The 26,662-nt window shown below is 38.9% G+C and overlaps 1 long non-coding RNA gene across 2 annotated transcripts in view; it reads left to right on the top strand.

The window, feature by feature from the left end:
• The window catches only part of LOC149128700 (uncharacterized), a 306,251-nt gene that overhangs the window by 275,928 nt on the left and 3,661 nt on the right, over positions 1 to 26,662 (top strand). For both annotated transcript variants that reach the window (XR_016236621.1, XR_016236627.1), the window contains exon 3: positions 3,177 to 3,336. This is a non-coding gene — a long non-coding RNA (uncharacterized LOC149128700). The remainder of the gene's footprint in view (positions 1 to 3,176; positions 3,337 to 26,662) is intronic.

Below are 26,662 nucleotides of genomic sequence, written 5' to 3'. Positions count from 1 at the left end.
TCCAGACAGTGTAACTCACTGCATACCCGGACACACAAATAGGAGATTAATGTAGGGTACATGTGGTGATACATGGATGTGCCCAACTATCATCCTCTGTTAGTGCCCTCTCTGTGGTCCAGACCTGAAGTCTTTACTGTTCCACTCTGTGCCCCATGCAGGGCCCACAATGATCTTTCATTTTCCTTTCCTCGCACAGATCTGGTTCTGTCCTTGCATTCTTCTGGGGGAGCTCATCTGATATTATTACTGTCTGGGATACTCTTGTCTACATTGGTCAACTACTCATCTTCAAGATTCATCTCCACTGGCCATTCCTCTGCAAAGATTTTATAAGAATCTCCTTACATCCCAGGTCAGACATCTGAGCTTAATCCCCTGGGCCCCAGACCTGAAACATCAGTCATGGTTAGAAATTGCCCAGGTGCAACTAATGTGTAGTCACGGAGAAGAATGATGCATTCAAAGGATAAGGGAGGTGATTAGCAAGAGGACAGGGGAGTCCATGTAGCTTAGGACTTGTTTGGGAACAACTTCGAATGTAAATAATAACACTATATCCAAAATTCTTTAGCAATGTTGCCATGCAGAATTTTTTTAAACTTTTATTTAGTGAATATAAATTTCCAAAGTACAGCTTATGGATTACAATGGCTTCCCCCTGTGGGGAGCAACTGAGACTAGACTAAGTTACTGGAATTAAGACTTATTCTATGCATCTGCTCTCCCACAATATGGCGCTGAGAGAGACACCAAACAACCTCTACGCAGCTGCCTCTCACCAATTTGACTGATGAGCTGCAAGAGCTGATCCTGCTCCTGATTGGAGGAGAGCAGCGTGCTCGGCATGTGGGTAGCAGAGTTGGGATTGGTGGAAGAGGACTATAAAGGAGGAGAGAGACAATATGCACCAGGAACATCTATCTGAAGGAACACCTGAGCAGCCCCCGAGAGAGCCAGCCAGCGGTGTGCTGCTCCTCCGCGGAAGGGGGAAAGTGGCAGGGGGTGCCGCCCCTCCACGGAGGTGAAGGGATGAGCAGCCAACCTGGGAAGGACCAGCAGCAAACCCGGGAAGGGCCGAGCAGACAAAAGAACAGCGCAGGGTCTAGTGTCATTCCTCCGCAAATGGGGGAGCAACATCCCCCCCCATAACTTCCCTCCCACCTGCAACCCCCCCTTTCCCTCTCCCTCCTCCCTTCCATTCACATCAAGATTCATTTTCAATTCTCTTTATATACAGAAGATCAGTTTAGTATATATTAAGTAAAGATTTCAACAGTTTGCACCCGCATAGAAACACAAAGTGAAAACTACTGTTTGAGTACTAGTTATAGCATTAAATCACAATGTACAGCACATTAAGGACAGAGATCCTACATGAGGAGTAAGTGCACAGTGACTCCTGTTGTTGACTTAACAAATTGACACTCTTGTTTATGGCATCAGTAATCACCCTAGGCTCTTGTCATGAGTCGCCAAGGCTATGGAAGCCTTTTGAGTTCACCGACTCTGATCATATGCCATGCAGAATTTTAATGGGACATTTGTTCTGGGGGAGATGGTTACTGCTCACCAAATACTCTTATGCTCATTTCCCAGTTTCCGGAGCCAGGAGCAAGTGTTAGCCGTTAGCTGCAAGTTCAAGAGCCTGGTTCATAGCTGGGCTGCATCATTGATGACATGATTTGAGATCCTCTGCCCCCTCACTTCCTTGTGCAGTGTTGAGGTGATAGGATCTCTTTTTGTCTATATACCTGAGTGAACCTGTGGAGCAGAGTCAACTCCTCTTCCAACACAAATGGACATAGTGTGAATGAAAAATTAATATTTGTTTCATCAAGACCTGAGATTTAAGGGTTAACTTGTAGATATAGATGGCTGGCTTATTCTGAAGAGCCCAACTCTTATTTAGTATAAGAAGAAAAAAAAATCATGATGAAAGAGGACATTGTGGTTTGATGAAACAGGATTGAACTCTATAGCTTCTCTAAATAAAATCTGGGCAAGAATCAAATAATTTTAGACCTGAACACATTTGATAAGAGGAATTATGATGAAGGAGATTGAACACTTAGCTGGGTTTCTTCTTTAATATCTATTTCTATTTCCCTCCAAAGAGGAAGTGGATGTTAAAGCCTATTGTGTAGTAATTCACATTTCTGCTACAAACTGAAGGATTTGTACAATACTCAGACCAATCACTAAGTACACTCGTTGAGTGCCTACTGTGTGCTGATCGATGAAGTAGGTATTATGAGAAGATGTAAAAACATTGCGAGGCATAATATTATCCCTAATCCTGAGTGGTTTTCAGCTCAAAAAGGTATAACTGACACCTGCAACTGGATTTAGGCTGGGAGAATGGGGGAGGTAACTGGGAAGACTTCTAGAAGTTGTCAATTGTAAGGTCAGTTTCAGATATCCTAAGGACATGAAAACTAGTAGGGAAATAGAGTATATGAAAAAAATCTGTAATAAAAATAACCATCATTGGGTACTTTAAAAAAGCTTCACAAATTAGGACCTGGTGTTTATAAATTTTGCATAAAAATCGTTTCACATAATCATGTTTTGCAATAAAAGTATTCATTAGGTTTTCAAGGTAAGGGAAGATATTTATTACCACTTTATCAAGTTAGTTGAAACCCAGTACTAAGAAAAATATACTAAGATATATTAATGAGAGTAGAACTCAGATAGTCAAACGATGCTTTCCCAGAAATTAAAATGGAATTATAAAGTCATGTATTTATTTCCTACTTTTTAGTTTGCATTTTTTGATAGATACGAATATAATGATTAAAATTCAAGAATTAATTTTCCATATAAATTATTCCTTCTCTATAACTTCATAAAGCACTAAAAGACATTAGATTTTAATCCTCTCCCTAAAAATGTGATTATGAAATGAGAAAAGGTTAATGCAGTGCTTCTAAATTAATCCTCCTTATCTTGCTGATAGCCACAAGTGAAGCACCCTTTAATTCTCTATAACACTTGTTTTGCAGAATTAATTTTAGAGGTAGTTTAGGATAAGAACTAGATGACTAAAAGTATATATTATTAGTGGTGGATACATGTTACTCATTTAATGTATTATTTCTTCAAGTTTCTGCCATGGTTTTTAAGGGACTCTAAATGTATTGTTGGTCAAGAGTGTTCTTCAACATTTGCAGCTGGCAACATCAACAACATGGCAAAATAGGAAGCTCCTGACTCTTCCTCCACCCCTAGATGCACCAACCAAACATGTATAAGTGGCTGAATTCCTTTCAAGAGTCAGCAGCTGAGAGACTCCCACCCACTTGGAAACTGAGAAACATCTGCATTAAACAGGTAAGAAAAGCTGAGGCACACTTGGGCATAATATCCTCAGAAATGTTATGCCACAAAGTCGGGACAGGAATACCCAACACACCACATCTCCCTGTGGACTGCACATCCACTCCTGGATCCTCCAAGGTTCCCCACAGTTTGGCTTTTATTTCACCAACTCTGAGAATATAGGAGATTAGACACATTAGGGTCTCTCTAACCACAGTAAAAAAAAAAAATGGTGGTTTTAATACAGGCATACAAACATAGCCAGAGGCTTAATCCCCAGGAGTAGGACAGAGAGGGAGGTTTACAAATATGCAGCCCCTTCTTTGTCCTTGGAAGGAGTTTCACACACCCATGTGGTCTGGATTCTAACTGACTTGAATCAGGAAGCTGAAAGGACAAATATTGACCAGACGGCCACTTAAGAAGCAGATCAACATTTCCTGAGCTTCTCTTCACCTCTACTTGCCCAGCATCAACCCCAGGTCTACTAGTCCTTCCTGGAAAGAGTCTGTCCATATATCAAACACCCCAATGTTTCCAGCTGTCTTACAGAGTACCCCATCCTCAACTGAACTCTGGAAACAGAAGAAACCAAGCATTTGTGTCTCTCCAGATTACAGAATGAAGATGTGGTTTTCTTTCTTTTTAAAAAATTTTATTTGTTATATAAGTTTCATGTATTTCATATGTACAGATTTAGGAAAATAGTGATATTTCCCACCCCATCCTCCCTCTTGCCCATGCTCTGACCCTTCTTCTTCCTCCCTCTCCCATTCCCACTCTTAATTTTTACAAAGATCTATTTTCAGCTTATTTAATGATCATATAGTTAATTCTACACTAAGTAAAAGAGTTCTACAAATACTATGAAGAAAAAGATACTATTCCTCAATGGAAGAGACAAGGGCTATAAATGTCATCAAATCTCAAAATGTCCATTTCACTGCAATATATTATATTTTAGATACTCTGAGTTACCCTTATCAAGGAAAACATATCTGTCTTTTTGGGACCAACTTATTTCACTAAGTATAATGGTTTTCAGTTGTGTCCATCATGTTGCAAAAGACAGGATTTCATGTTTTTTATAGCTGAGTAGCACTGCATGGTATAAATGTACCATAATTTCTTTATCCAGTCAACAATTTATGGACATCTGGGTTGATTAAATATCTTAGCTATTGTAAATTGTGCTACAATGAACATGGGGGGTACAGATCACTCTTTCAGATGCTGATTTTTTGGGGGGGTTTGGGTAAATTCCCAAGAGTCAGATGGCTGGATCATATGGTAGGTCTTTATTCAGATTTCTGAGATATATCCATAGTGTCTTCCACAGTGGCTGCACCAGTTAACATTCCCACCAGTAGTTGATTAGGGTATCTTTTTCCCCACGTCCTTGCCAGCATTCATTGTTTGTTGATTTCTGTATGAGAGCCACTCTAACTGGAGTGAGGTGAAAACCCATTGTGGTTTTGGTTTGCATTTCCCTGATGGCTAATGATCCTGAGCATTTTTTCAAGTGTCTGTTGGCCATTTGGATTTCCTCTCTTGAAAAATACCTGTTTAAGTCTTTTGCCCATTTCTTAACTGGATTGTTTGCTTTGTTGTTGTTGAATTTCTAGAGTTCCGTATAGATTCTAGATGTTAAATGTTTATCAGTGGTTGCAAACATTTTCTCCCATTCTGTCAGTTACCTCATCACTTTGCTGAGTGTTTCTTTGCAGGGCAGAAACTTCTCAGCTTGATGTAATCCCATTTGTCAATTTTGGCTTTGATCTCCTGTGCTTCTAGGGTTTTTTTCAAGAAGTCTCTGCCTACGCCAATGTCTTTCAGGGTTTCTCCAATGTTCTCAGAATTTGATGGAATCAGGTCATAGATTTAGGTCTCTGATCCCAAATCAGAGTGGATTTTTGTATGAGGTGTAAGGTAGGGGTCTAGTTTCATACTTCTGCATGTGGAAATCCAGTTTTCCCAGTACCATTTGTTGAAGAGACTGTCCTTGCTCCAGGGATTGATTTTTAGCTCCTTTGTCAAAGATAGGTTGGTTGTAGATGCATAGGTTGATTTCTGGAGTTTCTATTCTGTTCCATTGGTCTATAAGTCTGTTTTTGTGCCAGTACCAGGCTGTTTTGATTATAACTGTACTGTAGTATGTCTTTTTAAAGATTTATTTATTTACTTGAAAGGAGGAGTTAAGGAGCAGCAGAGACAGACAGAAGTCTTCCATCTGCTGGTTTATTCCCCATATGGCCACAATGGCTGGAGCTGTGCTAATCCAAAGTCAGGGGCCAGGAGCTTCTTCCATGTCTCCTACGTGGGTGCAGGGGCTCAAGCACTTGGGCCATCTGTATTGCTTGCCAAGACCATAGCAGAGAGCTGGATTGGAAGTGGAGTAGCTGGGACTAGAACCCCCATGCATATGGGATGCTGGCACTGCAGGCAGCTGCTTCACCTGCTGTGCCACAGCGCCAGCCCCCTGCAGTATGTCTTGAAATCTGGTATTGTGATGCCTCTGGCTTTGTTTTTGTTGTACAGTATTGCTTTAGCTATTTGAGGTCTCCTGTGCTTTCATATGAATTTCAACATCATTTTTTCCAGATCTGAGAAGAATGTCTTTGGGATTTTGATTGGTATCACATTGAATCTATAAATTGCTTTTGGGAGAATGGACATTTTGATGATATAGATTCTTCCAATCCATGAGCATGGAAGATTTTTCCATTTTTTGGTATCCTCTTCTATTTCTTTCTTTAAGGTTTTGTAGTTCTCATCCTAGAGATCTTTGACATCCTTGGTTAAGTTTATTCCAAGGTATTTAATTTTTTGTACCTATTGTGAATGGGATTGATCTTAGAAGTTCTTTATTAGCTGTGATATTGTCTGTGTATACAAATGCTGTTGATTTTTGTGTATTGATTTTATATCCTGCAACTTTACCAAACTCTTTCATGAGTTAAAATAGTCTCTTAGTGGTCTTTTGGATCCCCTATATATAGAATCATGTCATCTGCAAATAGGGATAGTTGGACTTCCTCCTCCTAATTTTGTATCCCTTTGATTTCTTTTTCTTGCTTAATGGCTCTGACTAAAACTTCCAAGACTATATTGAATAGTTATGGTGAAAGTAGGTATCCTTGTCTGGTTTCACATCTTAGGCTTTGAACTTTCCCAGTTCAATAAGATTATAGCTGTGGGTTTGTCATAAATTGCTTGATTGTGTTGAAGAATGTTCCTTCTATACCCAGTTTGCTTAAGATTTTCAGCATGAAAGCATGTTGTATTTTTGCAGTTTTTGCTTTGCATTTATTGAAATAACCATTTGGTTTTTGTTTTTCAGTTTGTTAATGTAATGTATCACCTTTATTTATTTGTGAATGTTGAACCATCCCTGTATACCAGGGATAATAAATCCCATTTGGCCCAGGTGAATGATCTTTCTGAAATGTTTTTGGACTTAATTAACTAATATTTTTGAAGATTGTTGCATCTATGTTCCTCAGAGATATTAGTCTATAGTCCTCTTTATCTTTTTCTGATTTAGGAATTAAGGTGATACTTGCCTCATAGAAGGAGCTTGGGTCTTTTCCCTCTTTTTTTGGTTCACTGGGCCTATGGTGTGTCAATTTTGTTTATTTTCTCAAAAAATTAGCTCTTCATTTCACTGATTTTTTTGTGTTTTTTGGCTTCAATTTTGTTTATTTCTTTATTTTAAATTATTTATGCCTACAAATTTCGGACTTGGTTTGTTATTGTTTTTCTAGGTCTTTGAGATGCATTGATAGCTCATTTATTTGGTGCCTTTCTAGTTTCTTGATGTATACACCAATTGCTATAAACACCCCTCTTAACACTGCTTTTGCTGTATCCCATAAATTTTGATATGATGTATTCTCTTCATTCATGTCCAGAAATTTTATTATTTCTCTTTTGATTTATTCTGTGACCCACTATTTGTTCAGGAATATGTATTCAGTATCCACGTGTTTGCATATGATCTAGAGATTCTTGTTATTGATTTCCAGTTTCATTCCATTGTGGTCAGAGAAGATGCACAGTATGATTTCATTTTTTTAATTTGCTGAGACTTGCTTTATGTCCTAGCATTTGGACTATCCTAGAGAAATTTCCTTGCACTGAGAAGAAGAATGTGTTTGCTGCAATAGTGGCATGAAAACTTCTATAGATATCCATTAGGTCCATTTGGTTCATAGTGTAGGTATCGAAGCACTTCAAGGAGCTATACTTGATTGAAGTGATGCAGAGAAAAGGGAGAGGAACATCAAACTCTCACTTTTTCTCTGAAAGGGGCTTGTAACTTAAACTTCCAATAGCTACTTGATGGCTTGACTTCTAACAAATTCACATTGAGGAGCTAATGCAGGAAACTAACAGTAGTACTTTGGCAGTTTGAAGTGGAGCTTGGCATATCAGAAGGTTTTCTTATAGTTGCTTCCAGTAACAAACCAAGTTGACATATTCTTCCTGGAAAAAGTTTGTCCATGATCTAAGTGCCACAACTTTTTCAGCTTCTACCCAACATTTTGTCTTCTTCATGATAGGTCATGGAGTTGATAGGACTTTACATTCCAGAGTCACGGTAGAACATAGAAAACGAAGAAGTAGATGCACAGTCTTTCTTGCTGAGTCAGAGGGTGAAACTTGATGTGAAGATAGGAATTTGCCACAGATCTTCTTTCTGGTTTAGCATAGAGAGAGTGTGAGGCAAACACCAGCGCTCAGTTTTAAGATGAAGAGGGAAGGAACTAGAGCACACAGCCAACACTACAACCTTGCACAGAATCTGACACCCTCTTTATTGGTCTAGGGGTGTTGATAGTATATATTGTATCCTTAACCATCAAGAAAAAAACAGGATTCTGAACAAACACAAAAATTGGAAAGTCTGCTATGCAAGGCCAGTCTGACAAGCATGGGAGAGTTACAGAAACTGGCACAGAAAATCTTGGGAAATGAACAAACAGGAACATGTATTCTAGATAAAAGAACAAGATAAATCTGTAGAAACCAACCCAAGTGAATTATAGATAATGTGACTTACTTGACAGGGAATTTAATGATTATAAAGAAAATGATTAAAGTCAGGAAAGAAATGCATTAGCAAACAGAATTTCAGTAAAAGCAAGTATAAAAGAGTGCTAAACAGAAGTCAGAGAAGGAGAATACTACATTTGGACTAAAAAATTCAGTAGAGTAGTTTAACTGCAGACTAGATTAAGAAGAATAGATTAGTAAACTCAGAGACAAATCACTGGAAATCATCTAATCTGATAATAAAAAGAATGAGGAATAATGAGTATAGTTTAAGAGTTATGGTATGGGGCCTTCCAGAACCTTCTTCAGCGCAGAGGTTACAGCTGGAGCCGCCTCCCTCGTGCCTCTCGTGGAGCTGCTGATTGCCACTGCTGCCAGCTCCGGTCTGACTGAAGCAGAGGAGAATACTTGAGGAGAAAGTTTCAGGGAAAGGGAAACTCTTCTGAAACTGGGGAGACAGGGTGGACCTGCAAGGAGGACACGGACGCCTGAAATGCAGAACACCAGCAGGAGTGAGTACGCACCAGCGCTGGAAGCCTAGGTGAGACAGGGCGCTCACCCAGCACTGCTGCAATAGCCGCTGCTGCCTCTCCCCCAACCCACCCTGGGACGGACATTGAGACACGCATGATTAAGTGGGGGAGGAAATAGAAAATGGAATAGAGTAGTGCCTGTGGAGAGAGTGAGCGATTCAGGGGGACGAATTGAGGGACTAAACAAGCTAGGAAACCTTGCCGCCTCTACCCTCCCCCAAATCAGAGCTACAGTGGGCAGGAAGCAGCCATCTTGTTTGTTTACATTCGGGTTTAAAGGAGAACTGCCTCTGCCTCCGCACTAACCTTCAGAGGCGGAGCCCAAAGGTGGAGTGGAGCTACAGGACACTCCTCACGCAGGGGCAGGCAGCGAGGGAGGGCAGCTCAAAGCCCTGACACCAGTCTACTCAAGTTACCAGAAGAAAAAAAAATTGAATAGTGCCTGCGGGAAGAGGGCAGTATCCAGGGGGATGAACTGAGGGATCAAAAATGCCAGGATCCTTAGGAGCCACCCAACCCACAATCAGAGCTGCAGCGGGCAGAGTGCAGCCATCCTGTTTGTTTACATTCGGGCTTAAAGGAGGCTGGCCTCTGCTCCAAAGGAGGAAGCAGCAGGGGCGGATTCCAAAGGTGGTCTCGAGCTACTTGACACTCCTCATGCAGGAGGTGTAGTGAGAGAGAGCGACTGACCAACGAACCCCAGGCGCAGACACGTAAGGTCTAACACAGGAACAAGGAAACTGGCCCCCAAGGGGTGGAGATTGGCACCTCAAAGCCCTGACACCAGCCCACTCAAGTTACAAAAAAATAATAATAAATAAATAAATAATAAATGAACAAGCTCTAGAAGGCAGAGCAGCCTGCTTACACTGGATATTGGTACAGACTCACAGCAGCCTATAGCAGAGGGAAATCAACTTGAAAAACCACCCAGACGGAATGCCAAAAACAAAACAAAAACCCACAATAAGAATATAGAAGAACATATAAACTTGCCAATGGAGCAGGCTAAACCAACCATAACAGAGGCTGAAGAAGAAGAAGAATTTGAAACCATGCCAGATAAAGAATTCTGAAAATTAATAATCAGATTATTTAGAAATAATGAGAAACAGTGTTGAGAGCTGAACAAAAAACAAGGCCAAGGATTATAGATCCTAAAGAGAAGCCAGAATGAAATACTGGAAATGAAAAATGCAATTGACCATATAAGAAAACACTGTGGAATCCCTCAGAAATCGAACAGATAAAATAGAAGACCGAATATCAGAATTCAAAGACAAACTTCCAGAAATAATACAGTCAGTTCAAACACAGGAAGAAGAAATTAAAAAATTAAAAAAATATGGTTGGAGACCTACAAGATTCAATCAAATGGTGTAATGTTCGGATAATAGGAGTCCCTGAGGGGGTGGAAAGAGAGAATGGATTGGAATGTGTTTTCAATGAAATAATATCAGAAAACTTCAAACAAAGGCAGCTGGATAACAACAGGCAAATTCAACGGATAGCCAGGACTCCGAACAGGGTAGACCAGAAGAGAAATTCACCGTGACACATTGTGGCAACACTCAGCTCAGTGATACACAAAGAACAAATCCTAAAATGTGCCAGAGAAAAATGACAAATCACATTCAGGGGTAATTTAATCAGACTCACCCCAGACTTCTCATTGCAAACACTACAGGCAAGGAGACAATGGCATGATATATTTCAAGTTTTAAAAGACAAACAATGCCAACCTAGAATACTATACCCTGCAAAGCTATCATTTATGAATGAAGGGGAAATAAAGATCTTCCAAGACAAACAGAAACTGAAAGAATTTGTATCCACATGTCCAACCCTACAACACTTGCTCAAAGACGTGCTGCACACAGAAATGCAAAAACAAGAACTTCACTACAAAAAAAAGCAAATGTAGAGTAACCTACAAACAAAGTTCAAAATACATAAACAGCTCATTTCAGGAAACATGAATGGGAAAAGACAGAACTTAACAATAATCACACTGAATGTGAATGGTCTTAATTCTACTACCAAGAGACATAGACTAGCTGATTGGATCAAGAAAGAGAATCCATCTATATGCTGCCTTCAGGAGACACACCTTATCAGCAAAGATGCACGCAGACTGAAAGTGAAAGGATAGAAAAAGATACTCCAAGCTAACAGAAATCAAAAAAGAGCTGGTGTGGCCATCCTAATATCAGATAAAATAGACTTTAACATAAAAACTATTAAAAGAGACAGAGAAGGGCACAATATAATGATTAAAGGATCTATCCAACAGGAAGACATTACTATTATAAATGTATACACACCTAATTACAAGGCACCTGGCTACCTGAAAGAATTACTAAAGGATTTAAAGGGAGATATAGACTCAAATACAATATAAACAGGGGACTTCAACACCCCACTCTCACCAATGGACAGATCAACGGGACAGAAATTCAACAAGGAAACCACAGAGCTAATTGACGCTATAGACCAAATAGACCTAATAGATATCTTCAGAACCTTCCATCCCACAGCCACAGAGTTCACGTATTTCTCCCCAGTACATGGAACATTCTCTGGGATTGACCATATGCTAGGCCATAAAGGGAGCCTCAACAAATTCAAAAAAATTGAAACTATACCATGCAGCTTCTCAGACCATAGAGCAGTGAAACTCGAAATCAACAACCCAAGAATCTGTACACCATATGCAAACATATGGAGAATGGACAACGTGATCCTAAACGAACAGTGGGTCATCGAAGAAATTAAAAGAGAAATCAAAAGATTTCTAGAAACAAATGAAAATGATAACACAACCTATCAAAACCTGTGGGACACAGCAAAAGCAGTGCTAAGAGGAAAGTTTATAGCAATTGGTACCTACATCAAGAAGCTGTAAAGGAACCAAACAAATGAACTCTCCATGCACCTCAAGGATTTAGAAAAACAGCAGCAAATCAAGCCCAAATCCAGAAGGAGGAAAAAAATACTAAAGATCAGAGAAGAAATAAACAAAATTGAAACCAAAAAAAAAAAATACAAAAGATCAACAAAAACAGGAGCTGGTTCTTTGAAAAAATAAACAAAATCAACACACCATTGGCCCAACCAACCAAAAAAAGGAGAGAGAAGACCCAAATCTGTAAAATCAAAGATAGTAATGGAAATGTAACCACAGACACAACAGAAATAAAAAAAATCATCAGAAACCACTACAAAGAGATGTATGCTAACAAATTGGGGAACCTGGAAGAAAGGGATAGATTCCTGGACACATACAACCTTCCTAAACTGAGCCATGAAGATATAGAAAATCTAAACAGACCCATAACCATGGAAGAAATTGAATCAGTAATAAACGCACTACCGAAAAAGAAGTGCCCAGGACTGGATGGCTTCACCGCTGAATTTTACCATTTAGAGAACAACTAACCCCAGTTCTTCTCAAATTATTCAAAATAATTGAAAGAGAGGGAATCCTCCCAAATTCTTTCTATGAAGCCAGCATCACCTTAATTCCTAAGCCCAGAAAAGACACAACAGAGAAAGAAAACTACAGACCTATCTCCCTGATGAACATAGATGCAAAAATACTCAACAAAATTCTGGCAAACCGAATCCAACTGCACATCAGAAAGATCATTCACCCAGACTAAGTGGGATTTATCCCTGGTATGCAGGGATGGTTCAATATTCGAAAGTCAATCAATGTAATACATCACATTAGTAAATTGAGAAACAAAAATCATATGGTTATCTCAATAGATGCAGAGAAAGCATTTGACAAAATACAACACCCTTTCATGATGAAAACCCTAAGCAAATCGGGGTTAGAAGGAACATTCTTCAACACAATTAAGGCAGTCTATGATAAACCAAAGGCCAGCATCATATTGAATGGGGAAAAGTTGGAGGCATTTCCATTGAAAACTGGCACCAGACAGGGATGCCCACTCTCACCATTGCTATTCAATATAGTCCTAGAAGTGTTAGCCAGAGCCATCAGGCAAGAAAAAGAAATTAAAGGGATACAAATGGGAAAGGAGGAAGTTAAACTATCCCTGTTTGCAGATGACATGATACTATATATAGGGGACCCGATAAACTCCTATAAGAAACTATTGGAACTCATAGAAGAGTTTGGTAAAGTAGCAGGATACAAAGTCAATGCTCAGAAATCAACAGCCTTTGTATACACAGATAATCCCAGGGCCGAGGAAGAACTTCTAAGATCAATCCCATTCACGATAGCCACAAAAAAATAAAGTACCTTGGAATAAATTTAACCAAGGATGTCAAAGACCTCTATGAGGAAAATTACAAAACACTAAAGAAAGAAATAGAAGACAACACAAAAAAATGGAAAAACCTGCCATGCTCATGGATTGGAAGAATTAATATCATCAAAATGTCCATTTTCCCAAAGCAATTTACAAGTTCGATGCAATACCAATCAAAATACCAAAGTCATTCTTCAAAGACCTAGAAAAAATGATGCTGAAATTCATATGGAGAAACAGGAGACCTCGAATAGCTAAAGCAATCCTTTACAATAAAAACAAGGCCGGAGGCATCACAATTCCAGACTTCAAGGCATACTACAGGGCAGTTATAATCAAAAGAGCCTGGTACTGGTACAAAAACAGATGGATAGACCAATGGAACAGAATAGAAACACCGGAGATCAATCCAAACATCTATAACCAACTCATATTCGACAAAGGACCTAAAACCAACCCCTGGAACAAGGACAGCCTCTTCAACAAATGGTGCTGGGAAAACTGGATGTCCACATGTCAAAGTATGAAGCAAGACCCCTACCTTACACCTTACACAAAAATCCACTCAACATGGATCAAAGAACTAGAGATGCACCACAACACCATGAAACTAATTGAGAGCATAAGGGAAACCCTTCAAGATATTGGAACAGGCAAAGAATTCCTGGAGAAGACCCCAGAGGCACGGGTAATCAAAGATAAAATAAACAAATGGGATTACCTCAAATTGAAGAGTTTCTTTACAGCAAAGGACACAGTCAGGAAAGTGAAGAGGCAACAAACAGAATGAAAGATGTTATTCGCAAACTACACAACAGATAAAGGATTAACAACTAGAATCTATAAAATGATCAAAAAACACCACAGAATCAAAACAAACAGCCCAATAAAAAAATGGGCCAAGGACCTTAACAGACATTTTTCAAAAGAGGAAATCCAAATGGCCAACAGACACATGAAAAAATGCTCAGGATCCTTAGCCATCAAGGAAATGCAGATCAAAACCACAGTGAGATTCCACCTCACTCCAGTTAGATTGGCTTACATACAGAAATCAACCAACAAAAGATGCTGGCGAGGAAGTGGGGAAAAAGGGACACTAATCCACTGTTGGTGGGAATGCAAACTGGTAAAGCCACTATGGAAGACAGTTTGGAGAGTCCTCAGAAACCTGAATATAGCACTACCACAGGACCCAGCCATCCCACTCCTTGGAATATACCCCAATGGAATTAAAGGGGAGAAAAAAAGAGCCATTTGCGCCTCAATATTTGTTGCAGCTCAATTCACAATAGCTAGGACATGGAATCAACCTAAATGTCCATCAACGGATGACTGGATAAAGAAACTATGGGATATGTACTCTATGGAACACTATACAGTAGTAAAAAAAAAATGAAATCCGGGCATTTACAACAAAATGGAGGAAGCTGGAAAACATCATGCTGGTGAAATAAGCCAGTCCAAAAGGGACAAATATCATATGTTCTCCCTGATCGATGGCAACTAAACGAGCATCTAAAATGATACCCATTGAAGTGAAATGGACACTATGAGAGACAATGACATGATCAGCCCTTGTCTAGACTGTTGAGGAACAACTTACTATTTTATTCCTTTTAGTATTTTTGTTATTGTTGTTGCTCTGCTTGTTCTACATAAGACTACTGGTTGAACTCTGTAATCAATACACAATCATTCTTAGGTGTTTAAAATTAACAGAAAAGTGATCTCTGTTAAACATAGGAGTGGGAATAAGAGAGGGAGGAGATATATAGGACGGCACATGCTCACTCGGACTTACCTCCAATGGTGGAACTAGAAATGTGCCAGGGGATTTCAGCTCAGTCTTACCAAGGAGGCAGGTACCAATGCCAGTGCACTTGGTAAAGTGACAAGTATAAATACACAACCGATCAAAAAGATAGGGTAAGTGTCGAAGAGATTTCACAAATAAGACCAGTGTAAGCAAACAATGAAGGATAGAATTAAAAGGGAGAGTATGATCCTGCGGGGGAAGCAGGACACACAGCAGACTCATAGAATGGCAAATGCCCAAAACAGCACTCCTGCCTCAGAATCAACCCTTGGGACATTCGGATCTGGCTGAAAGGTCCATGAGAGTCTCACAGGCATGGGAAGCCATGAAACGGTAGCAAAAAACAATCTAAATGAAAGATCCTGGTGAACAAGACCCCAGCAGAAGGAATAGGCCATCAAGGAGGGAGGCGCCTTTCTCTGAAGGGAAGAAGGAACCTCCACTGTGATATGGCCTTGAGTAAACAAGTTCAGAGTCGGTGAACTCAAGGGGCTTCCACAGCCTAGCAGCTCATAGCAAGAGTCTCGGGTGATTGCTGATGTCATAAATAAGAGTGCCAATTGTTAAATCAACAACGGGAGTCACTGAGTACAGGCTCCCCACGTAGGATCTCTGTCCTTAATGTGTTTTACTATGAAACTTTAAAACAACACTACTATTCGAACAATGCCCTATACCTTGTGCGGTTGTGTGAGGGCAGCCTGTTGAAATCCTTGCTTAGTGTATACTAAGTTGATCTTCTGTATATGAAGGTGATTGAAAATGAAACTCGACGAAGGGCGGGATGGGAGAGGGAGTGGGAGAGGGGAGGGCCGCGGGAGGGAGGGAGGTTGGTGGGGGGAGCCACAACAATACAAAAGTTGCACTTTGTAAATTCACATTTATTAAATAAAAAAAAGAACTTATGGGAGGAAAAAGCCATTGTAATTCATTAACTGTACTTTGGAATTTTATATTTATTAAATAAAAGTTAAAAAAAAGAATGAAAAAGAGTTATGGTATGTTATCAAGCATAATATACATGGACACTTGAAAAATTCATGGAAAATTGAATTAAAAGATAAGTTATGGCTATAAGTTTTTGAAATCCCTGCATAGTTTCTTTCTTTTCTTTTTTAAATTTTTTTTGACAGGTAGAGTTATAGACAGTGAGAGAGAGAGAGACACACACAGAGAAAGGTCTTCCTTCCATTGGTTCACTCCCCAAATGGCCGCTACAGCCGGCACTGCACCGATCCAAAGCCAGGAGCCAGGTGCTTCTTCTGGTCTCCCATACGGGTGCAGGGCCCAAGCACTTGGGCCATCCTCCACTGCCCTCCTGGGCCACAGCAGAGAGCTGGACTGGAAGAGGAGCAACTGGGACTAGAACCCAGTGCCCATTAGCTTTTTTTCATAATATTCACTTTGGTTAACCATTTGGTGATATCCTCATACAAGCGTGTGTCACTGGTGGACCAGAAGAAGAGGGAGAAAAGGATAGAAAACATATTTAGAGAAATAATGGTAGAGAAATTTTCACGCCTGAAAAATGAAACAAATTTATATTCAGGAAACCCAAAAGACACAAAATAAGAGAATCTAAAGAGACTCATACCGCAACATAATATAATTGAATGACCAAAATTTAAAGTCAAGGAGAGTTTTGAAAGCAACACAGGAAAACAATTATTCTATACAAAGAAACTGCCCTAAGATTATTGAAGATTTTTCAGCAGAAACTTTGAAAGACAGAACAGAGTGGCATGACATATTCAAAACCACAAGAGAAAAATAATTGCCAACGAAGAATACTGTGCCCAGGAACCCTATCTTTCAAAGGGTGATAAAGACTTTATCAATCAAACAACATCTGAGTTTATTACTATTATAACTACCTCTAAGAAATGAATGCTAAAGGAATTCTTCAAGATACTTATATAATCTTCAGGGTAATTGGCAAGCAAAACCCTATGACAGACACACTAAAGATGAAAAGATCTCAATCATATTAATAAAGGCATCAGCCACAAAGCAGGAAAGCATGGAGGAACATAGGAACGAAGGATGTACAAAAGAACCAGAAAACAGTGGGGGAAAAAATGGTGATAGTAGGTTTTTAATTATCCACAATTATTTTGAATGTAGGTGTGTTAAATCATCCAATTAGAAGAATAGAAAGGTTAATGCATTTTATTGCATTGTTAAAAAATATTAAGTTTCATGTACTTCATACGTACAGATTTCAGAACACGGTGATACTTCCCACCCTACCCTCCCTCTTGCCCATGCTCCAACCCTTATTCCTCCTCCCTGCTGTCCATAAGAGAATCAGTTCACCTTAGAGGATTCACATATACTGAAGGTTAAGGGATGGAAATAGATATTCCATGCAAATGGAAACTAAAAGGGTATAGGACTTGGTATTTTCATCTGACATATATGTTTGACAACAGTATCATAAAATTGCATCTATAAATAGTTGAATAAGTAATATATGTAATACAAAATTCTATATATTTGATTGACCTTGTAAATACTTTATTTACCCACCATTATTTTTTCAAGATTGATTTATGAATTTATTTGAAAGAATTATCTCTCTTCCTTCCAAAATGGCTGTAATGGCCAGCACTGGGCCAGGTAGAAGCCTGGTGTCAGGAGCTTTATCTGGGTCTCACAGGGGATGCAGGTGCCCAAGCACTAGGGTATCTTCTACTGCTTTCCCAGACACAATAGTAGGAAGCTAGATTGGAACTGGCACTCATATGGGATGCTGGCACTGCAGATGGCATCTTCACCTGCTATGCCACAGAGCTGGCCTCATTCGTTATCAATTTCTATGTGATTTTTCTTTTAGTTACTGCAAGCAATATGTTAAATCTCTGTGACTTAAGATTTGATACTTTTGTGAGATTCTGTGAAGTTTTCTGTCTTAGATTTAGCTATGTTTTGAGGTACTTAGAAGATCTAGAATTTCACCATTTTCTGATGAATTGGTGGAATAAGTGATGACTCTATGCTTACATAATGATGGTTGATAGAGCTATGCAAGTTTTCTTTTAGTGAATATTTGACAGGTCATACCCTTTCCTTACTGGCAACTTTTGTCATTAGGCTTTAGGTGTTTCTTTTTGAAAGGGTGCATAAGTAGGTTTTGTTTTCCCAAATGGAAAAGATATCTACTTTAAACTGGTAAAATATATATTCATTTATATTTTTATTACCTTTGATACATTTAGAAATTTTTATGCTTTTGATTTATCATGCTTTCTCATGTGTTTTATCCCCATGCCTTATGTGCTGCTTACCAAGTTTTAATATTTGGAATCGGGGTGTCTTCGAAAGCAGCACTTAAAGAATGGGTCTCTACACTGGCTGGAATCATTAATTCTAATAATCAGGGGGAGACTGGATTGCAGCTGCACAATGGGGAATGGAGTCTGTGTCTCTGTTTCTCTGGGGATCCACTTAATACATCTATAAGAATTCTTCAAAAAGTTCTTGGACATTGGAATGGAAAGATAAGTCTATTTTGGTGCAAGCATTTCTGAAATCCATGCATGTGAAAGGTTTTCAAAAAAGTTCTTGGAAAATGCATTTTATGAAAAAAACTGTAGATTTCTAAAAATTTTGCAGTAAAATTATTTTTTAATTCCATTTTCCAAAAACATTGTGAAACACTCTCAAATAATTCTATCTCCATATATCACCCTCTCTCATTTTATTGTGCTGAGGACTTACATGTCTTCTGTTTACCAAGTTTCTCTTTATTTGTGCTAAGTGGCATTTAACTTCATGGAATTTTGGTCTCAAATTCCTATTTTTTCATTTGAAATTTAATTTTATTTCATGTTTAAAAATCATCCTAGGCATTATTTTGCTTGTTTTAATTATGTTTCCTGGAGCTTCTCTTTTGTTAATCATTTGAAAGTTAAATTTCAGTCATTATTTTACCTCAGTATTTGGCATTCTGAAATTTTATGCTGATTTTAACTCATGATGGATTGTTCTTAAATATTATTTAATAAGATTATCTTAAATGGTGGTATTCTAAAATTCTAGATAATGGAAAATACACATGCACTGAGAAACCCAGATTGAATTCCCAGCTTCTAGGTTTGGCCTGGCCTAGCCCTGGTTTCTGTGGGCTGTTGCAGAGGAAACCAGTAGATAGGAGATCTATGTCTCTCTGTTTCTATCTCTTTGTCTTTAAATAAATAAAATGAATTCATTTGAGTATTTTAATATATTTTTTATTTAAAAAATCAAAAAAAGCTACAAGTAACTTCAAAATACAAAACTGATACTGAGAAAAGGTGTTTGCAGTATATACAGCTGGCAAAAATTCAGTATTCAAAGTAAAAAAAAGAATTCTTATAAGTAAGTAATGAGAAAAACAGGGAAACGTAAGAACAGGAAACATACAGAATAGGAAACACAGATGACTGGTAATTTTATGGAAAGCTGTGTGACATTAGTAATGAAGGAAATAGAAAATAATAAACTATGTGATGTAACTCCATTTCCTTTACTTTTGCAAAAAAGTTCCAGTCTCTCTGCACCATTTGTTGGTCAGGTAGTAGGGAAATATGAATTCATTCCTTGTGGTTTCAATTTGGCAATACATTGTAAATTTTACTTGGCAATCATTCTTCTAGGAATGTATCACAGAATAATAGTTTCCAAAAAGTGATCCCAAACCAGTAAATTCAGCATCCCCTGGGAACATGTGAAAAATTCAGAGTTTTGAACCCTCCTCCAGATTTACGGAGTCAGAAACTCTGGGCATATTGCCCAGAAACCTGTGTTTTAAGGAGCTGTCCAGGTGAGTCCGATCATGTTAAAAATTTGAGAACCATTGCCTTAGCATAGAGAAACTACTCACATTCTAATAGGAGACTCATTCATATGATTTATGCATTGTTATTTGTAATAAAGTAAGCAAAAGGCATTTTCTTCATACAACAGGATATTAGAATACTTACATTGAATGAACTAGGTCTTAATATTTCAGATGCAATGTAGAGTGAAATATACGAGTGGCAAACACACATGTAGGACAGTGGTTCTTAATTGGGTGGTTTTGTTCCCCAGGAGAGATAGTCAATGTCTGGAGGCACTTTTGGTGGTTAAAAACTGGGTAAGTACTATTGGCATCTAATGGGTAATGACCAGGGATGCAGCTCAACATCCTACAATGTACAGGAGAGTCATTTACAAAGAATTATCTGGAGTAGGCTCAATGATGGCCTTCCAAAGATGTTCACATCCCAGTTCCTGGAACTTGTGAATGCCATTTGCTATTAAATTAAATAGAAATTCATTAAAATTAATAGAATGAATCTGTCCTGTACTTTGAGTTCCTATGCAACAAATTTCAAACTAAGTATGCAAACAAACTGAAACCTAATTTAGGAGTTCATTTTTTGTAACAAATATCTGGGTTTCCGTTAGTCACAAACAGCTGAGCTTTCATGAATGAATGGCAGTCAACTCATCACATCATGCTTACATAAGGCAGTCTTAGCTATAAGCAATCAAATGGTTTCTCTACTTTGCTTTTCTGCCTATAAATGCTTGCTGCTCAAATGCTGGTTGGAGTTCTCTGAACCTCTTGTTCTAGCAGCTGCCAGATTTGTAAGTTTATTTTTTACCCAAATAAACTCTAAATTTATTTAATATTTTTACTTTACTACTTCTATGGCAAGAAAAGACTTTGCAGATTGAATCAGGGATCTTGAGATGGAGACATTGTCCTATCTTAGTCTAGTGGGCTATAGAAAATATAACCATAAGATCCTTCAAAGGTCACAGAAAGAAGAAGGAAATATGAGGGTGGAACTGGGAGAAAAGGCTGTGTTACGAGGGAGCCACAAGCCAAGGAATGTGGACGGCATCTAGAATGGGAGAGGGATTTTCTCCTATAGACTTTAGAGGAGCCGGCTCTACCAGTATCTGATCTCAGCTCTGTAAGACTCATTCTGCACTTCTGACCTCCAGAAGTATCAGAGCAGGAGTATGTGTCATGTCAGCCACCAAGTCTGTGGTGATTTGATAGAGCAAGTACAGCAAACTAGTATGTGTGTTAATTGTCCATAGGGCCAAGGTTGAGAAATCATGCTACAGAATATCATGTTTGCTACTTGAAATTATAAAAACTTCTTGGTCTCTATATGTATTAATTAATAAATTTTTAACAGGATATTTTAAAATATGCATACATTGTGGAGTGCTTAAGTAGATATTACCTCACATATTATTTTTTGGTTTGGTAGGAACACTTACAATATACTCTTAGCAATTTTTTCAAAAAATATATTACATTTTCAAAATGTAATACATTGTTATTAACCACAGTCACCAGGTAGTACTATTGATCTTCTGAATTTATTCCTCACCACTTTCTTGCAAACTCAGCCTCTGGTAACCACTGTTGTATACTCTGAGTTCAACTCTTTGAGGTTCTACATGGAAGTGAGATTGTATGATACTTGTTTTTCTATGTCTAGCTTATTTTGTAGCATAATGCCCTCCAGGTTCATCCAATTATTGCAATGGGATAATTTCCCATTTTTTTTTTACCTTTTATTTAATGAATATAAATTTCCAAAGTACGACTTATGGATTACAATGGCTTCCCCCCATACTGTCCCTCCCACCCACAACCCTCCCCTTTCCCACTCCCTCTCCCCTTCCATTCACATCAAGATTCATTTTCGATTATCTTAATATACAGAAGATCAGCTTAGTATACATTAAGTAAGGATTTCAACAGTTTGCTCCCATACAGAAACATAAAGTGAAAAATAATAGATGATTTTTTTAAATGATGATGAAATCAGATCAGACCTATTGTCATGTTTAATCCCAGTGAGAGTCAAGTTGGGAATTGATTTCTTTTCTTTTTTTCTTTCTTTCTTTTTTTTTTTTTTTACAGAAGATCAGTTTAGTATGCATTAAGCAAAGATTTCAACAGTTTGCACCCCCATAGAAACACAAAGTGAAATATATTGTTTGCGTACTCGTTATAGCATTAAATCTCAATGTACAGCACATTAAGGACAGAGATCCTACATGAGGAGTAAGTGTACAGTGACTCCTGTTGTTGACTTTACCAATTGACACTCCTGTCTATGGCATCAGAAATCTCCCTATGCTCCAGTCATGAGTTTCCAAGGCTATGGAAGCCCTCTGAGTTCTCCGATTCTTATCTTGTTTAGACAAGGTCATAGTCAAAGTGGAGGTTCTCTTCTCCCTTCAGAGAAAGGTACCTCCTTCTTTGATGACCTGTTCTTTCCACTGGGATCTCACTCACAGAGATCTTTTGCCAGAGTGTCTTGGCTTTCCATGCCTGAAATACTCTCATGGGCTTTTCAGCCAGATCCCAATGCCTATAGGGCTGATTCTGAGGCCTGAGTGCTATTTAGGACATCTGCCATTCTATGAGTCTGCTGAGTATCTCACTTCCCATGTTGGATCACTCTCCCCTTTATTTATTCTATCGGTTAGTGTTAGCAGGTACTAGACTTGTTTATGTGCTCCCTTTGACTCTTAGTCCTTTCATTATGATCAATTGTGAACTGAAATTGATCACTTGGAATAGTGAGATGGCATTGGTACATGCCACCTCCATACCAGGGGATTCCAATTTCCCATTTTTAAAATACTGAATAAAATTCCATTGTGTGTGTATTTATATTACAAGTATATATATATATATATATATATATATATATATATATATAAACCATCTGTATTTATCTGTTGATGGCCACTTTAGCTGATTCCGTGCTTGGCTATTGTGAATAATGCTATAATGAATATGAGCATGCAGAGATCTCTTTGACATACTGATTTAATTTCCTTTGGATATATATCCTAAACTTGGATTGATGGATCATATGGTAGTTGTATTTTAAATTCTTGGTGAACCTTCATTGTATCTTTCATGTTATAATGGCTGTGCTAATTTTCATTCCTGCCATTAGTGTATAAGAATTCCCTTTTGTCCACATCCTTCCAACCACCTCTTATCTTTGATCCTTTTGTTAGTAGTCATTCTGACAGGTGGTTATTCTCACTGTACAGAACAGTAGTCATTCTTGCTGCAGTTTTAATTTGCATTTCCCTAATGATGAGTGCTACTGAACGTTTTTCACATATCTGTTAGACATTTGTATGTTTTCTTTTGAGAAATGTTTATCCAGTTTCTTCCATGTTTTAAAATTTATTTTCTCGCTATTGATTTCCAGTTCCTTAGGTATTTTGGCAAGGAATTACATGTATGGTTTACAAATATTTTCTCCCATTTTATAAGTTTTTGCTTCACTCTGTCAATTGTTTTCTTAGCTGTGGAGAATTTGGTTTGGTATAATCCTATTTGTTTTTACTTTCATTGCTTGGGCCTAAATGCAGCAAATCATTGTCCTCACCAATGTTATAGAGATTCCCTCCCACCCCGACCCCATGTGCCATGTTTTCTTCTAGTAATTTTATAGTTTGGGTATTGTAATTATATATATATATATATATATATATATATATTTAAAGATTTATTTAATTATTTGAAAGGCAGAGTTAGAGAGGCAGAGGCAGAGAGAGAGATGCCTCCAATCCGCTGATTCACTCCCCAAATGGCTGCAACAGCTAGAGCTGAAGCCAGGAGCCTTTTCTTGGTCTCTCACATAATTGCAGGGGCCCAAGGACTTGGGCCATCTTATATTGCTTTCCCAGACCATAGTAGAGAGCCGGATGGGAAGTGGATCAGCCAGGACTCGATCTAGTTCCCATATGGGATGGTGGCACTGCAGGCAGCGGCTTTACTTGCTATGCCATATGGTGAGAGATAAGGTTTAATTTCTTTCTTCTCGATGTGACTACCTAGTTTTCCTAATATCAATTATTGAAGAGATTGTCCTTCTCCCTTTGTGTGTGTTGGGTGCCTTTGTAGAAATCATTTGATTCTAAATAGGTGGATTTATTTCTGCATTCTCCGTTGTGTTTCATTGGTCTGTGTGTCTGTTTTTCTGAAATTCCATGCTGTTTTGATTAATATAACTTTGTACTATATTTTTAGGTAGTGTGATGCCTCCACCTCTGTTTGTTTTTTTTTTTTTTTTTTTTTTTTTTTTTTTTTTTTCCGGAAGAGTACATTGAATATTTAGAGTCTTTTGTGATTCCACACATTTTAGGATTGCTTTCTCTATTTCTGTGCAACATGGCATTGGAATTTTGATGGGGGATTGCATTGAATCTGTAGATCATTTTGGGTAATGTCTTAGTTTTGTGCTGCTGTAGTGGAGTACTATAGACTGGGTAAGTTTTAAAGAAGATAAACTTACTGGTTCATGGTCTGGAGGCTGGGAAGCCTGAGTTAAAGGTGTTAGTATCAGGTGAGGGTCTTCCTGTTGGATCATAGTGTGGCAGAGAGGAAGAAGTGGGAGGTGGAGGGGAGAGGGAGGGAAAAGTAGGAAAGAGAAAGAAGAGAATGAGGAGGAGGAGGAAAGAGGAAGGGAGGGAGGGAGGAAGAGAAGGCAGGAACTAAACATCCTTTTGTAAGAAAGCCACTCCTGTGATAATGCATCTATCTACTTCAGAGAAAATGGTGTTAATCCCCTCAGGAGGGAGTGCCCCTATGACCCAAACACTTTCTATAAAACTCCACTCTACCAACACTGTGCCACTGAGGATCAAATTCCCAAGTCGTGAACTTCGAAGAGCACATTTAATCCACAGCAGGTAGTAAGGACATTTTAACAGTATTAATTCTTCCAACCCACAAACACAGGATATCTTTCCATTTTTTGTGCCGCCTTCAATTTCTTTCATCAGTGTTTTATTGTTTCAATGTAGAGTTCTTCACCAACTTGGTTAAATTTATTCCCAAGTATTATTACCTATAGCTATTACAAATGGGATTGTTTTGTTGATTTCTTGCTTGGACACTCTGTTGTTATGGAAAATTACTTTTGTTTGTATGTTGATTTTATATCTCTTGTTTACTGAGAATTAAACAACATGCATGGAGTGATGTACCAGCTTCCAGAAAGTAGTAAACTTCAGAAGGGTAGGAAGAGAGTGTTAGGAAAAGAGTTGCAGATTGGTGCCTCCTCACAGAGGGCACCACAATGCAATGTTAGGAAAAGAGGCACAGAATAGAGAGGAGACAGGGTACAAATTTACAGCCAGACCGAATTTATTCAGAGAAAAATAAATCTGTAGAGGTGGGTGACCAGCTGCCAGCATGCACACTGATGGAGCACATGGCAGAAGGCCCTGACCCCCAGGCGCCAGGCTCTTTTAGATTTTAGGAGGGCTGGGGATGGGGGTGGGATAAGGAGCAGCAGGCACAGGGGAAATCCTGGAACTAGTCTTGCAGGTGGCTGTAAGGGGTGGGGTATGAAGGCAATAGGTTGTGAGACCCAGTTGAGTTTCAAGGGCAAGGAATACATTCTAAAGTTAATCTCTTTTGGGCTATGAGGGAGAATGGTTGAGGCTTATGTCCTTATTCCATCAGAGCGAAAGCTAGAAGGGAGTAACAGAGGGATATGAATGCATTTTCAGAATGTCTACAAACCAAATAAAACAGCAAATGTAGCAAAACGTTCAAATATATTAACTAGGGGGAGTATGTATATAGTTTCTATATTTCTGTATGCTTGAAATATTTTAGAAGTAATTTTATACAATGCTATGTTTCTGACAGTTTAGCTTTCTCTAGCTTCCTGGTAGCTATGATGGTAGAACTTGTCTCTGGTGGATGCTGCCTTCCAGGAAAGATAATGACATGGCAGTAGGTGGCTATTCTGTGTTCTGTTTTCCTTGAGACCAATTTACAGTTGTCCATATTGCTGGCACTGCTGTCTTATCTTCCACGGTAAAAGAAACAAAAGCCTATCTTGCAGACCTCTTGCTGCCTGGCCCTTCCGCAATGACAGTGCTCCTTCCACAGACACACTCCTCAATTCAGTAGCAAAGCGATATTGCATATTCTGGTGTTATCTGAAAAGTCTAGACCTGGAATAATCTCTTCCTAGGGATCATAGAACCTGTTTGCTTTCCTACCTCAAAGTCCATGTAGTCCTCTGTGCCAGGGCCAGGGTGAGGGCTTGGACTTCATGGCTCACATTTTTCTGGTCTTCTCCAAGTGGCAGTGGCCTACCTGACTTTAAGACGGTGCAGACCTAAGGACAATCGAAGAGATTTTCTGACTGGCATCTGAGAACCTTGTGTACCACATTTCCTATGACCACCTGTACAAAGGAAGAAGCTTAAATGCCATTTCAATTCCACAAGGCTTAATTTGTGGTAACATTTCACAAGTCCTAGAAATTTTAGTGCCTGCAGACTCCAAGCTGATGGAAACAAATAGATTCTGATTACATTGTGAGTTCCACGAAGTTAAAATGAATAGATGTAGGGCCGGCACTGTGGCTCACTTGGCTAATCCTCTGCCTGCAGCGCCGGCACCCTGGGTTCTAGTCCCGGTTGGGGCGCCGGATTCTGTCCCAGTTGCCCCTCTTCCAGTCCAGCTCTCTGCTGTGCCCCGGGAAGGCAGTGGAGGATGGCCCAAGTGCTTGGGCCCTGCACCCCATGGGAGACCAGGAGAAGCACCTGGCTCCTGCCTTCGGATCAGTGCAGTGCTGGCTGTAGTGGCCATTTGGGGG

Source organism: Oryctolagus cuniculus, chromosome 1 (assembly GCF_051225735.1).
Source record: "Oryctolagus cuniculus isolate XC-2025 breed Fujian yellow rabbit chromosome 1, ASM5122573v1, whole genome shotgun sequence".
NCBI classification, from domain to species: domain Eukaryota; kingdom Metazoa; phylum Chordata; class Mammalia; order Lagomorpha; family Leporidae; genus Oryctolagus; species Oryctolagus cuniculus.
This window is presented reverse-complemented; position numbering and strand designations above follow the sequence as displayed.